Source organism: Lissotriton helveticus, chromosome 4_1 (assembly GCF_964261635.1).
Source record: "Lissotriton helveticus chromosome 4_1, aLisHel1.1, whole genome shotgun sequence".
Classification (NCBI taxonomy): domain Eukaryota; kingdom Metazoa; phylum Chordata; class Amphibia; order Caudata; family Salamandridae; genus Lissotriton; species Lissotriton helveticus.
The window spans coordinates 2,024,409,874-2,024,425,245 of record NC_136063.1 but is presented as its reverse complement, the minus strand read 5'-3'; positions in this window follow the sequence as shown (position 1 = coordinate 2,024,425,245).

Genomic DNA, 15,372 nt, shown 5'->3' with positions numbered 1-15,372 from the left:
ATACTCATGCACGAGGAGTGTCGCAAGTACCTTCGCTTTACTTGGAAGGGAACTCTCTACCAGTTCGAGTGCCTTCCCTTCGGCCTATCATCAGCCCCTTGGTGCTTCACCAAGGTTCTTCGACCAGTGGTCAGTTATCTCAGCCAGAGACAAGTCAGTCAATTTGAAACACTAAGATATGACCATGAACCTTCTTTGAGACTTGGGTTTAATTATAAATTTAGAGAAATCCATTTTGTCCCCGGCTCAAGAAATAGAATTCCTTGGTTTCCAAGTCAACACTATCCTGTCCAACCTAATCCTTCCCCACCAAAAGCTTACCAAAATAAAAAAACGTGTCTCCCTTATTCTCTCCAAATAATCTATCCGTCTGAAAGACCTAGCCAGGGTTCTAGGTCTCCCCTCCTCCTCTATCCAGGTCATTTCTCCAGGTCCTCTTCATTACAGGGTTTTACAAAGACTAAAAGCTCTGGGCATGAGGAAAGGCCTCTGGTACGAAGACTCCCTTCCCCTTTCAGAAGACACTTGAGAGAATCTTCATTGGTGGTACACTTCCTCCAAGCCTGGAACGGGAGAGCTATTTTCAGAAACGTTCCAGATTTTACCTTAGAATCAAATGCGAGCAACCATGGCTGGGGTGCTCGCCTAAACAATCTAGAGACCGGGGGAGGTGGTCCTTAATAGAACAATCCCTTCACATAAGTTTTCTAGAAATGTTAGCAGCTTTGAATGCCCTTATGAGCTTCAAAGAGCTTCTAAAGAACTCGAATACCCTAATCAGCTTGGACAACTTCTCAGCAGTCTCCTACATAAATCGTCTGGGGGGCGCGAGATCCAAAAATCTCTCAGATATTGCCAAGCGAATATGGTATTTCTGTTGGAACCAAAAGATCACCCTCAGAGCGGAATTCATCCCGGGATCTCAGAATTTAAGGGCAGACTGGAATTCTTGTTTCCTCCACGATTCCAGCTATTGAAAGTTGAACCCCGAGGTTTTTTCCCTGATACAAGGGCTTTGGGGCCCAATCCAGATAGACTTGTTTGCCAGCAGATTAACTCACCAAGTACCAAAATATTTCAGTTGGAGGCCAGACTCGATGCTTCAGGAGTAGATGCCTTTCTCCAGTCTTAGGAAGGGATGAAAGCTTAGTCGTTTCCTCCCTTCTCGATGATTCAGAGATCATTGTGGAAAGTGAAACTCGAGTCATGCTCCATCATTCTGGTAACCCCCTTTTGGAAATCCCAAGTTTGGTATCCCGGGGTAATGGAGTTAACGGTGGACTTCCCGTGGCTGATCCCATCATGTTTAGGCCTACTCCAGGGTCCAGACGGAGAAGAACATCCTTTGGTCTTGGAAGGGAAGATGAACCTTCTTGTCTGGAGGATATCAGGGATTCAGGCAGATATTCTGACCTTTCGGGAGAAGCTAAAAGCATATTGGAAGGTTCATGGGCCCCAGGAACCAAAAAAAGATACAAAGGTGTTTGGAGAAAATTGTCTGGTTGGTGCCTGGAGGGGGTTTGGATCCCGTTCAGTGTCCTTTACAACAGGTAGCTAATTATCTTGCTCATATTTTTGAGTCTGGTTTTTCTTTCAGAACTATTAACTGCTACAGATCAGCTATTTCTTCTGGCCATGCCTTGGTTAATAACCTTGCTATCGGTAGCAACCCTCTGATCAAAAGAGTTATGAAGGGTATTAGACTAAGGAGACCTCCTAGAGCTCGCTATGAATCCCTTTGGGATGTCAACCTTATCTTTAATCTTTTCCTTTCCTGGCCTGTCAACCATTTAATCTCTCTTAAAAAAAAATCCATGAAATTGGCGATTCTTTTGTGTCTAATCTCCTTTAGAAGGGTCTCAGACATTAAAGCCCTAGAACTTTCTTATAGATTTTACTCCTCTGAAGGTGTTCCTTTTGATATCTGGAAGAGAACCAAGACAATGTCTGAGTCTATATTTTATCCCTTTTTCCATGAATGTGAAAAACTTTGTGTTGTGAATTGTATGAAGTGCTATGAAAATAAGATTTCTTCTTTTAGACCTATAGGTTGTGATCAACTTCTCTTATCTTATGTTAGACCCTTTAGGCCCGTGTCCTCAGCGACCTTAGCCAGATGGAAACGTTTGATTATGCATGAAGCTGGAGTAGATCTCTCTAGATTTGGAGCTCACTCTTCTAGGGGTGCAGAGGCTAGCAACGTTTTTTGGGCTGGAGGATCTCTGCCCGAAATACTTAAAGCTGCAGATTGGTCTAATGCAAGTACCTTCTCTAAGTTTTACTTGACACCAATATAGCATGTTAGCAGTGCGGCTCTGCATGGCTTTAAACATGCATAATGGTAGCCTCCGGTCTTGTAATGAAATGGCGATTCTCCAATTATTATGAAGTGAGAATCTTGATTTCATTAAAGACATAAGGAGGCTAACATTATCCCACCCTCCTCTACCAACTACCAAGAGGTTTGGGTCTGGTAATGTTTACGTTTGATATTCTGATATTGCTTTTTCTGCCTTTGTCTACAGCTTTAGTCTGTCTTTATACCTTTCACTATGCATTGTTTCTTTATTCCTTCTCAGATAACAATGTTAATAATTAACCCGACTTACTGGAACTTCATGTTGTACTCCTGTGTCATCGCAGCCCACTAGGAAGATGGGAGCCTGCACTGCCTATTTGTCATGATACTAATACTGTTTATTGTGTTGTAATAACATTCTTTAACTGCATGCGCGCTAGCGGGTTTTCCCGCTGCGCGCTGGATTTTAAAAAACCCGCATTACGTGACAAAGCCAGCTCGTCATGCGCAGCTTTGTCATCAGCGCTGAAGGGGTTAAAGGGCTGCATGTTGGGCAGCAAATAAAAGTATTTGCATAATGTTAGCCTCCGTATGTCTTTAATGAAATCAAGATTCCCTCTTCATAATAATTGGAGAATCGTCATTCACCTCTTACATGGGAGCATTTTAAAAAAAAAATTTTTGCAGAGTTTTATATAGCCGAACTAGACCCGAACCAAATCAGGTATCAGAGCGCTTTACATATTTTCCAGTTACGTTACATGAGGACACACATTCATTTTAAGCACGGGGAGATTAAGTGATTTGCCCAGAATCACAGGAGGTTTTGGCGTTGTTACCGAGACTCGAACTCAGATCCCCATGTCCGAGGTCGAGCGCCCTAGCCGTTAGGCCAACTCCTGTAAGTGTAAAGCAACAGCAATCTTATAGATCTACTGAGGCTGTACGTTGTTCTGTGGCAAGACTGGGTCACAAACCAACAAAGAAATTATAACAATTTGTAAGAGCAAATGTACATCTGCGGCAGTATATGGAGCCGGGTTGTAGGGCTACTCAGATACTGGAACCCTGCAGAAGGCTGAAAATTGCTTTCTGTAAAGACTCTGTGGTCCCGCAAGATTGCCTCACCCATGTCTGCCATACTGAGGAAGGGTTACCTTATATTGAGAAATGTAATTAAAATGCATCCATTATTAATGTGGATTTCATTGAGGGTAGGGCCAGCTTTACACAGCCATTAATAAGGGAATGTATGTTCTTGGACAATATAGTTTTGTTATATTCACGCTATGCCTTTATTTGCCTCAGCTTGTGTCTCGCGCTGAGCTCGTGACATGTCCTTCTGTTCACGAGTTGAGCGTTCGGTCCAACGGCAGTTAGATGCCCGTTTGGTCCCGGTCTTGTTGGTTGGGTTTTCTACGTCTGCTCTTAATAAAGCACCTAACCCAAACGACCTCTGTGTGCAGCCTGCTAAATGTGTACAACATTTATGGCGACGACGGAGTGAGAGCGAAAGCAGAGGCAGACGAACGACGCGTCAAAATTGACAGAAGAAAGGAAAAGAAAACCCGACCACAGCAAAAGCGGCCTGCGATCTCACGAGGAGGGATCGTTTACTTAAAGACAAGTAACGTAAGGCTTGCTGGAAGGTACGTGTTGAAAATCACTCACCGGGAAAAGATTGACTGTGTTTGAAGCGTGACGGAGCTTTGACTGTAAAATCCCCAGCCCGTCAACGCAAACAACAGCGCCCCTAATGGATTATATTTAAAAGGGAAATACTCTTAAAGGGGAAACACGCTGTCGGCGGGCCCACTGTTGAGAAAACGTGCTTAAAAAGGGAAATGTACTTTGAACAGTCTTCCAATTGAAGAAATGCAGTAAAACCTGTGCCACTAACATAAATACTAGCGTCAATTGAGGAAAACAGTTATATTTGGAGTTAAACTTGGACTACAGTGACACACACACTTTAAAAAATTTCTGAACACAGTGTGTCACACAATTACAACTACAGTATGGCAACAGTGATACACACACTTGAATAATTAGTGTATCAGGAACATTATAGATCTACAACAGTGATACACTCACTTTTGGAGAGACTTACATCCTAATTTATATCTTATCTTAATATTGTTGTTTAAACTGGCCACATTACTGTAAGGGATTAGTCATTCCTTTAGAGTTCATAATGAACATAAACAATACCATACAAGCCCCTGTTCCTTTCCTAAGTGTCCCGGGTGAACCATCCATGGAATGGGATGATTGGTGTGAAGCGTTTGAAAATTATATTATAGCATTGGATGGCACAAAGTTCTCTGCTGTCAGGAAGAAGGCTTTGCTACTAGGTGCCTTAGGGAAGGAGGGACAGAGAATCTTCAAGTATTTACCAAGTCCGCCTTTAGACATTGATGATGTTTATAAAGACGCTTTGTTTAGGTTGTATACTAGATTTGCTAAACAAGAAAATGTGGTAATGCGCATACATAAATTTTACACTGCTCCTCAAAGGGAAAATGAAACAATTGATGATTTTGTCTCTAGGTTGAGAGAACTTTCAGTGAAATGTCAGTTTGGAAACATACAGGATGAAATGATCCGTGATCAGTTGATTGTACAATGCCTTAGCAAGAAAACACAGGAAAAATTGTGGGCAGCTAAAAACCCTACTCTAACGGAGGCTATTACTATTGCTAAAGTTGCTGAAGAGAGTGATAGATGTATGAAAGAACTTAAAAGAATGCAACATGGGCATACAAATAATCAGGAAATTGCAGCTTTACAAGGTGATGTTTCAGAAAGTATTAATTTAATACAAGGGAGGCAAGCAAATAAAGGGCGGAAAGCCACAACCTCATTTAATAAAAGTGGAACAACAAACAAGTTCAGACAAACCACACGTTCCTGCAACAGATGTGGTAGCCCTTTTCACCTAGCCGATTCCAAGAATTGTACAGCTTTGTCTAAGGATTGCTTAAAGTGTGGAAAAAAAGGGAATTTTGCACGTATGTGTAGAACCAATAGTTCAAGAAAGGTTGCTATGGTTGAGAGTGAAACCACAGATGATGAGGCAGAAGTAATGATGATTACATGCGCTGGGAGCCAAGAGATAACAGAAGGTGTTATTCTGTCTCGGCCTAAGGCAGATTTTGAAGTGAATGGAGGTATTTTGAACCTAATGGTGGATACCGGATCACTATATACTATTATTCCAAAGAAATTGTATGATTCTTCATGCACTAAGTCGAATCTAATCAAATCTGATATCATACTGAGAGGTTATCAAGGGGTGAGCATTGGTGTCCTTGGGTTCTTTGAAGCTTGTATTAAGTTTAAGGGGAGGATTACTCAAAGTAAAGTCTATGTATCCCCACATGGTCCTGCAATACTGGGGTGGTTACACCAGTACGAGTTAAACATTAGAGTGAATCCGAGGGCAGATCCGCCAGTAATGTGTGTAGATGGTGAAAATGAATGCAATAACATCCAAGGCGATTTAGAAACTATCCTTAAAAGGCATGGGAACATCTTGAGTGAGAAATTGGGAGAGGCCATTGGTTACCAACATATTATAAAAACCAAGAAGAATGTTGCACCTGTAAAGCACACCGCGAGGAAAATACCTTTATCTGCTAAGGATTAGGTGAGAAAGATAATTAAACAGTTATTGGATGATAACATAATTGAACTTGTAGAGGCCACACAGTGGTTGAGTCCAGTAGTGATCACTCAGAAACCGGACAAATCTTTGCGTTTCTGTGTGGACATGCGAAGTCTTAATAAGGCTGTGATAATGGATAACTTTCCGCTTCCCAATATAAACGAAATTGTCTTAAGTTTGGGTGGAGTAAAGATCTTTTCTAAATTGGACCTTCGAAGCGCATATCACCAGATAAAACTTCATCCGGACTCCAAGCAATACACATCGTTCATCACTCCTGAGGGGACTTACCAATTCAAGAGACTTCCTTTTGGCCTGTGTTCAGCAGCAAGTGCATTTCAGAGAATCATTAGTGAGGTTCTCAAAGACATTGAAAGAGTGGTCTTCTTCCAGGACGATATTTTGATTCATGGTTTGGACATTGATGATCATAATGTAATTTTGGATAAAGTCCTAACCACTCTTTCAAGGGCTGGCTTAACGGTGCGAAGGGAGAAATGTGTATTTGCTGTTGAAGAAGTAGATTATTTGGGATACCATGTGTCTGGGCGTGGGATACAACCAAAACAAGATCTTGTCAGTGCAATATGTAATGTGTCTGAACCTGATGATAAAGATAAGTTGAGATCTTTTATGGGCATGGTGGAGTACTATGCAAAATTCGTAAAAAAATTTGCAGAAAACGTAGAACCGTTGAGAATCATCTTGAGAAAAGGGAAAGGTTTTACTTGGGGAGTTGAACAGAAAAATGCATTCTTGTTAATCAAACAGAATATTTTGGATGCCAATATACTTTCTAGTTTCATACAGTCACTGCACACCATTCTCACTGTAGATGCAAGGTCTGTTGGGATCGGGGCGGTTCTGACACAAAAGGGTCATGGTAAACAAAACACGGTTGCGTTTGCTTCGCGTTCTCTGACTGAGACCGAGAGAAATTACTTGGTCATAGAGCGTGAAGCATTAGCGGCTGCGTGGGCAACGCGCTATTTCCGAGTGTATTTATGGGGAATTTCATTTACACTTAGAACGGACCACAAGCCTCTGTTAAAGGTTCTAGCTCCGGGGGGAATTAGAAATTGCTCAGGAAGGTTGGCAAGACTTGCAGTTAGCGTGCAGGAATTTACATGCAATGTGGAGTATTTACCTGGTTGGTGCAACAGTGTTGCGGACTGTTTATCAAGATTGCCAGACACTAAGGTAGAGCCTAAAGAGATGGTGACTGAGAGTGTGGTCGCATTTTTAGATGATTTGGAGAGTGATTTACCCAGTTCTATATCTAAGCAGGAGTGGATGGAAGAAATGAAAAAGGATCTTGTCATGGAAAGTTTAATTAAGATGTGTAGGGAAGGTGTATCCAGGCAAATTACTGTCTCACATACTCTTAGGCCTTATGTACAGTTACAAGATGAAATCTCTTTGCAGAGCGAGTTCATTCTAGTGCGGGGTGAAAAATATATACCACCTGCATCTCTTAGACCCCGTATCATTGCTTTGGCACATGAGGGCCATCTAGGCCAAACCCTCACTGGTAAGCGCGATATAGCTGATTTTTGGTGGCCGGGAATAGATGCACAGGTCAAGAGTTGGGTTGAGCAATGTCAACCTTGCAAAGAATCTGAGAAGAGGTTACAAGTTCGCACAAGTAAGTATTCTATGGGACAGATTGTTTCTGAGGATGGTGCGTTGCAGAAGGTTTGCATCGACTTCATAGGTCCCTTTCATGACTTGTTGGATGAAATTTGCTTTGGTGTTAGTGGATTCGGCTTCTAGGTGGGTAGAGGTTGCCTTTATGAAAAGTATCACTGCCGAATCCACTGTCAAGGTCCTTGATGAGATCTTTAGATGCAAAGGAATTTCTTCTATGATTTTGACGGATAATGGCACACAGCTTACTTCTGGTGTTATGGAAGATTATTTTAGTTTTTTGGGTTTAAAGCATTTACGTACTTCACTTTACAACCCACAAGGTAACGGACTGTGCGAGAGGGTGCACAGGCTTGTCAAGGGCACTATGCAGCTTGCTTTAGCCTCAAATCGTTCAGTACAGAAAGAGATAAAAGAAATGCTGTGGGCATACCGCACAACGATACATAGCAACATGTCCATGACACCTTTTTAACTCATGAGGGGAAGATCAGCGGGTACGAAACTAATTCCCACTTGGCTACATGAGAAAGTGGTGAAGGTGGATTGCAACATGTCAAAAAACACAGTATTTCCACTAATATAGCAGAAGGAGATTTGGTTAAAGTGAAACCAGGCGGAAATCAGAAAATGTTTAACAAATTTAGAGGACCTTACCATGTTAAATCGGTTGTTGGTAACTACATAAAGTTACAGAATGGACAAACTTGGAATCACCGCAGGGTAGCACTTTACCAAAAGAAAGAAAAGCCAACAATTTCAGTGCCAGCCACTAAGAAGGTTGTTGGGGAAAAGATTTGCAGACCACTTCGAAAAAGGGTTGCACCTGCTTATTTAAAAGACTTTGTGTAAAATGGCTTGTTTAAGGAAGGGTGTGGGGTTACATAGTCCAATGTAATCTCAAGGGAAAAACTGAGAGTTAAATTTAGTATCGTAATCTTTTTGCATCATTTGGCTTTTACAGTATGTAGAAGTAAGTTCTTGCCTAATTTAAATTTTGTTAATTTCTTATTGTTTATTATTTAAGGAAAAGAGATGTGTTATATTCACGCTATGCCTTTATTTGCCTCAGCTTGTGTCTCGCGCTGAGCTCGTGACATGTCCTTCTGTTCACGAGTTGAGCGTTCGGTCCAACGGCAGTTAAATGCCCGTTTGGTCCCGGTCTTGTTGGTTGGGTTTTCTACGTCTGCTCTTAATAAAGCACCTAACCCAAACGACCTCTGTGTGCAGCCTGCTAAATGTGTACAACAAGTTTCCATTGTATGGCTTCCCTATATAAAGCAGAATTTTTGCACATTAGTTGTCTCAGAATTAAGCACTAACCCTGAATGTACTGATGTTTTAACCATACAAAATGGGAAGCATGTGTTTTTTTAACCATTTTGAGAATCACAAACCCATGAGAGAATCCCATAAACTCTCTATTGTGGCCCACACTGTATTGCTGACATCCCCAGGTTTTGAGCCTTGCCGTATTTTGTAAAGCATCCACAACAAACATTTTCCTTGACCTGCATTAAACTAAATACTGTGCACTTTTTTGCATCGTTCCCTACCTGTGGCACATGGTTTGCAGAACTCCCTAGATGTACTTGCAGCAATCATTGAGCACAAAGCACCTTGCACTTTAAGCTCTTTTGTAAATGGCACACTGTTGCTAGGAAACTGTACTTAGTACCGCTACTTCATATTTGAAATATCAAGCAATGTAGGCCTGCGTGACTGTTACACCAGCCTGCACCAGAATCAACCTGTCTGGCTGGCACTAATTTTATTCAATACACTTTCAAATCCAAAACACCCTACTGCTGAGATTGTGACAGACAGATATGACCTCCTGAAGGAAATTGCTTTGTTAATATTTTATACAATGCTCTAAAATTTGGGTCGGTACAGGTACTGGGCGGTAAGGGTATTTTTAGTGTTTAGCGTGGGTAGGGGTATAAGGTGGTAAATATATTTTTAGGGTTTAGGGTGAGTAGGGGTATTGGCTAATATATGTGTTTTTAGGGTTTTAGGGGCTGGTTAAGGGTGTTGGGTGGTAAGAGTACTTTTAGGGTTTTGTGTGGGTAGCGGTATTAGATGGTAAGGGTGTTTTTAGGTTTGGGTATGGGGTGATAAGGGTATTTTTAGGGTTTAGGGGTGGGTAAGGGTATGGAGTGGCAAGGATATTTTAGGGTTGGTAGGAGTATTGGGTAGTAAGGGTATTTTTAGGGTTGGGGTGATTGAGGTTAAGTTTTGATGAGGGAACTTACATATGTATACATATATATCAGATATACACACTTATACATATATAGATGTGTCACCAGGCAGGTCGCTCCCCTCTCAGCCACGCAGCCCCCTGTGTGACCTGTGACCCCTGCTGCAGCCACCTGTGTTAAGCCGCCTCGCCTGTGCCTCCTCTGGTACTGCCTTTGCCTCCCTCCTCTCTGCCCGCTCTTTCCTTTTGTACCCCCTTCCTCGGTGCCCTTGCTTGTACCCCCTTCCTCCGTGCCCTTCTGTGCCCTTTTATTTTTACATCCAGCTCGTTTTTGCCCGTTTTTCCCCCCTTGTGCTCCCTTCCTTTGCTGTCCCCTGCCTCTGTTTCCCACCGCTGCGTCCCTGCGGCCCCGCCCCCCCATCTCCCATTGGCTCCCACCTCCCAGCTGCTCCTCCCTCCCACTGACCCTCATATTGAGGCCGCGCAGCGGTAGAGAGAGCGACCTTTGACCCTGTCACCAGGCAGGTCGCTCCCCTCTCGGCCACGCAGCCCCCTGTGTGACCTGTGACCCCTGCTGCAGCCACCCGTATTCAGCCACCTCGCCTGTGCCTCCTCTGGTACTGCCTTTGCCTCCCTCCTCTCTGCCAACACTTTCCTTTTGTACCTCCTTCCTCTGTGCCCCTGCTTGTACCCCCTTCCTCCGTGCCCTTCTATGCCTTTTTATTTTTACATCCCGCTCGTTTTTGCCCGTTCTTCCCCCCTTGCGCCCCCTTCCTTCGCTGTCCCCTGCTTCTGTTTCCCGCCGCTGCGTCCCTGCCGCCCCTCCCCCATCTCCCATTGGCCATCCCACTCCCACCCCCACCTCCCAGCTGCTCCTAACCTCTCACTAACCCTCATATGGAGGCCGCGCAAGGCCGTCTACGCCCGTCCGTGCCTGGACCGCGCTGTCAGGCGAAGTCTTCCTCAGGGTCTGTCGTGAAGTTATAAGGACCCACCTCTCGATACCTCCAATTCTGAATGTAATTATTACACAGAATCTTGGAGTGATCAAGCGGGGGGGAAAAGGGAATTAGGAAGGGAACTGCAGGGAAGGAGATCTGAAAAGGAAAAGTTAGTAACAAATACTCCAGAATTCAAAGTTGTCTAATGACCTTTAAAACCAAAGTGGGAATTCTCTGGAACACAAGCCTCTAAGAATAACACTCTATGAATCCAATAGACTTCTTGTACATTTGCATTCATTAACCACACTCCTATTCACAAGGTTGTTTGTCCTCACGTCTTGTGAATAGCGACAGATTCTTCTTTCAAGGAAATAACACCACACCTTAGTAAATAACCCCTTTACCAAAGTTTTGAGGAGAAGCCTCTTAAACAATATGCTGTCTTTTACATAAGCTCCTGAAACATCTCCTTTTGGCATATTCGCCAAATATTCCTACAAAGAATTGCGCCAAAATATTCTGCAATTGTAATAGAATTTATGCGCCTTTAATTAGCTTTGCGCTCCTCAAAAACATTATACAACCATTGCCAGCAATGAGATGACTTTGTATAATTCAAAGAAAAACATAAAGAGAATCAGAATTTCTGTGCATTTAAATCATCATTGTAATTAGCAGTTAAATAAACACCTTTTGATAATTTGCGTCATGAACACAGATTAATTATTCCCTACCTGTAGAGTACGACCTACTCTACTTCTCTGAAGATCACTACGTCACCTCTGGACACTCAAAACAGCTCTACACGTCAGGAATCCTGTAAACTGAGGAAGCTGGAAACTGCCACGCCCCCTGGAACGATCTCCGAAAGCCTCCGGAGATTTCTCAGCCAAAATGCAGGATCTGCCACAAACAAGATAGGGAGCAAGAAGAATCCACAGCCACTCCTCAGAAACGACCAGAATAGTGAGCACAGGAGACAGGGCGCGGTCGCGTAGGTTAGCGTGCCTACGGCGCTGACGCACGCGACCGGTCTATGAAAGCTCACGCATTAGGCGGACGCTTTTTACATGCCAAACCTCACGCATTAGGCGGAACGCTATTAGACAGCGTTTTAAGGAAAGGCAAGCAACACAGATAGCCTAACAAGGATGCAGGACAGATGCACAAGCAGGCCTAGAACACATCAGCCACCAACGCCCTCCCAGGGAGGGCAGATGCATTTTGCCACACGGGTACCCCCGAAAGCTGAGTGGGGCGGGCCCTAGACTGCAAGCCACCCGAGCCCTGACAGTATTCCCCCCTCCCAAGAGCGGTCTAGGGCCCGGCTTCAGAGGGTGAAGGAGGTGGAAACGGCGTAACAAGCGAGGGGCATGAACATTGTCAGCCGGCTCCCAGGAATCATTCTCAGCACCGTACCCCTTCCAGGAGACAAGATACCACAACTTGGAGCCCCGACGTTTAGAATCCAAAATGTTCTGCACCTCATACTCCCAATTGCCATGAACCAAGATTGGAGCTGGACGGGGGGCCAGGTTCTGATTAGCTGGCTTTAAAAGGGAAGTATGAAACACTGCATGAATACGCAGGGACCTGGGCAACAACAATTTGAATGTCACAGGATTCACCTGACGTACAACTGGATAGGGACCAACGAACTTAGGGTGGAACATACTCTTGTGTTTAAAGGTCAAGTTCTTTGTGGACAGCCAAACCTTGTCTCCAGGGGCATACTGAGGACCTGAGCGATGTCTTTTATCATACTGTTTCTTATACTTTTCTTTGCTTTGCAACAATCGATCTTGAACCTGACGATGAATAGTCTGCATAAGCCGCACAGAGTCTCTAACTGCCGGCACACCACTCCCATCATTGGGTAGAGTCAACGGAATGGTGTTAGGCACATAACCGTAGAGAGCCTCAAACGGAGAGGATCCAGTCGAAGAATGAGGCGAAGTGTTGTATGCAAATTCAGCAATCCAAAGCAAATCCAACCAAGATTTTCTAGAGTCCGTAACATAACATCTCAAGTATTGCTTCAAAGTTTGATTCAGTCTTTCAGTCTGCCCATCAGTTTGAGGATGATAACTGGTGGACATGTTGGAAGCAATCTGTAGATTTTTACACCATTGTTGCCAGAACTTGGAAGAAAACTGAGAACCACGATCTGAAAGCAAAACTGAAGGCAAACCATGTAAGCGCACCACATGCTGCAAAAATAACTGTGCTAATGGACCTACCAAACGAAGATCATAGCGCTAGCGCTTGAATGTGACCAGGATTTCTGCAAGCTGTTATTTCGTTTTTAACAATTTTAAAAACCTATTGATGTGAGAATATGTGTTTTTAAAATTACACTTCTGCAAGCTGCTATTTCGTTTTAACAATTTTAAAAACCTATTGCTGTGAGAATATGTGTTTTTAAAATTACATTTCTGTGCTCTTACTTGTTTTCTGGTCGCTACTCCCCGGTCCACCACAGCCTGTGCTGATTGTGTGGAGGGAGGCTTAAGCGACACCACTTCCTGGTTGTCCCATCCTGGGCAGCCATCTTGGGGAGGTTGACGGGCTAGTCTCCCCCCTCGCCCTCACTATTTTAGGGCGGGAATATTGCGCGCACGATCACCTACCAAACGAAGATCATAGCGCTAGCGCTTGAATGTGACCAGGATTTCTGCAAGCTGCTATTTCGTTTTTAACAATTTTAAAAACCTATTGATGTGAGAATATGTGTTTTTAAAATTACACTTCTGCAAGCTGCTATTTCGTTTTAACAATTTTAAAAACCTATTGCTGTGAGAATATGTGTTTTTAAAATTACATTTCTGTGCTCTTACTTGTTTTCTGGTCGCTACTCCCCGGTCCACCACAGCCTGTGCTGATTGTGTGGAGGGAGGCTTAAGCGACACCACTTCCTGGTTGTCCCATCCTGGGCAGCCATCTTGGGGAGGTTGACGGGCTAGTCTCCCCCCTCGCCCTCACTATTTTAGGGCGGGAATATTGCGCGCACGATCACCTACCAAACGAAGATCATAGCGCTAGCGCTTGAATGTGACCAGGATTTCTGCAAGCTGCTATTTCGTTTTTAACAATTTTAAAAACCTATTGATGTGAGAATATGTGTTTTTAAAATTACACTTCTGCAAGCTGCTATTTCGTTTTAACAATTTTAAAAACCTATTGCTGTGAGAATATGTGTTTTTAAAATTACATTTCTGTGCTCTTACTTGTTTTCTGGTCGCTACTCCCCGGTCCACCACAGCCTGTGCTGATTGTGTGGAGGGAGGCTTAAGCGACACCACTTCCTGGTTGTCCCATCCTGGGCAGCCATCTTGGGGAGGTTGACGGGCTAGTCTCCACCCTCGCCTAATCTATATGACCTCTTCCCACCCCGCGCAGCGGTGACGCGCAGCGGTAGCGCCGTATACGCGCCGAAGAGGCGCCAAAGAGAAGCCAGTCTGCGTCCAGACGCTTCTCGCTGGCCCGGGTCTGGGGTGGTGACCGGCACCATGGTGGGTACTCGAATTGCCTATAACTCCACGAGGTTACACTCCTTACGTCCCCCCGTCAGTCTTTCCTGTTGCCATTCTGTCTCCCCAGCTAATATCGACCATCACTGTAAACATTGTACATGGAGCACCTCCCGCCCATATAGCGACTCCCTCCCTTTGGGAGAGACTTGGAGAATGTATCTCCTTAATTGCCGGTCGCTACCCAAACATTTCACAGAGCTGCATCTGTTGATCGATGAGCTTAATCCTGACGCCCTATTTTTAACGGAAACTTGGCTTCAGATTGACAACGACCCGTCCTTAATATGGGCCACACCTCCAGGCTACACACTTAAGCGCCTCGACCGCCAATCGGGGAGAGGCGGAGGCCTAGCAATTATATACAGGGACAGCTTTAAGTGTCGGGTCACTCCTAATTCCCTGCTGACTTGCGAGAGCTTACACTTTGCACTTGATCTCTCCCCTACCACCACTTTTTCTGGTATTTTACTCTACCGCCCACCGGGTTCCCTGAATAATTTTATCACTCAAATTACTGATCTCACTGCCAACGCAGTCTTGACCTCATCTAACCTCACCCTGCTTGGGGATTTTAACATCCATTCAGATGACCCCCAGGATATGGCAGCTAATAACTTGCGTGCCAACATGCAAGCGTTAGACCTCTGCCAGAGAGGCCATCAGGCGACCCACAAGAAGGGACATCTCCTTGATCACATATACAGTAATACCAACCTTAATGTAGAGTCCCCTGTTCCACTGCCTTGGACTGATCATTTTTTGGTACCGTTCACCTGGCTTTCTAACTCCTGTTCCCCCCGTGAGGCCTCTACCAAGTACATGGGCAGGAAATGGTCCTCACTTCCCCTCACCGACTGGACATTGGCTCTCACTCAAGACCCCCCGAGAAGGGCCTTGACCCCTGCCTCTGCTTCTAGCAACTTTGATCACTGGATCTCCAGCACCCTAGACCGAGTTCTTCCCAAACGCCCCTGTAAACTCATCAGAAGACCTAAAGTTGCACCCTGGTACACTCCTGCTCTGAGGTTATTAAAGCTTGACTGCCGCAAACTAGAGAGAGCGTGGAGGAAGGACCATTC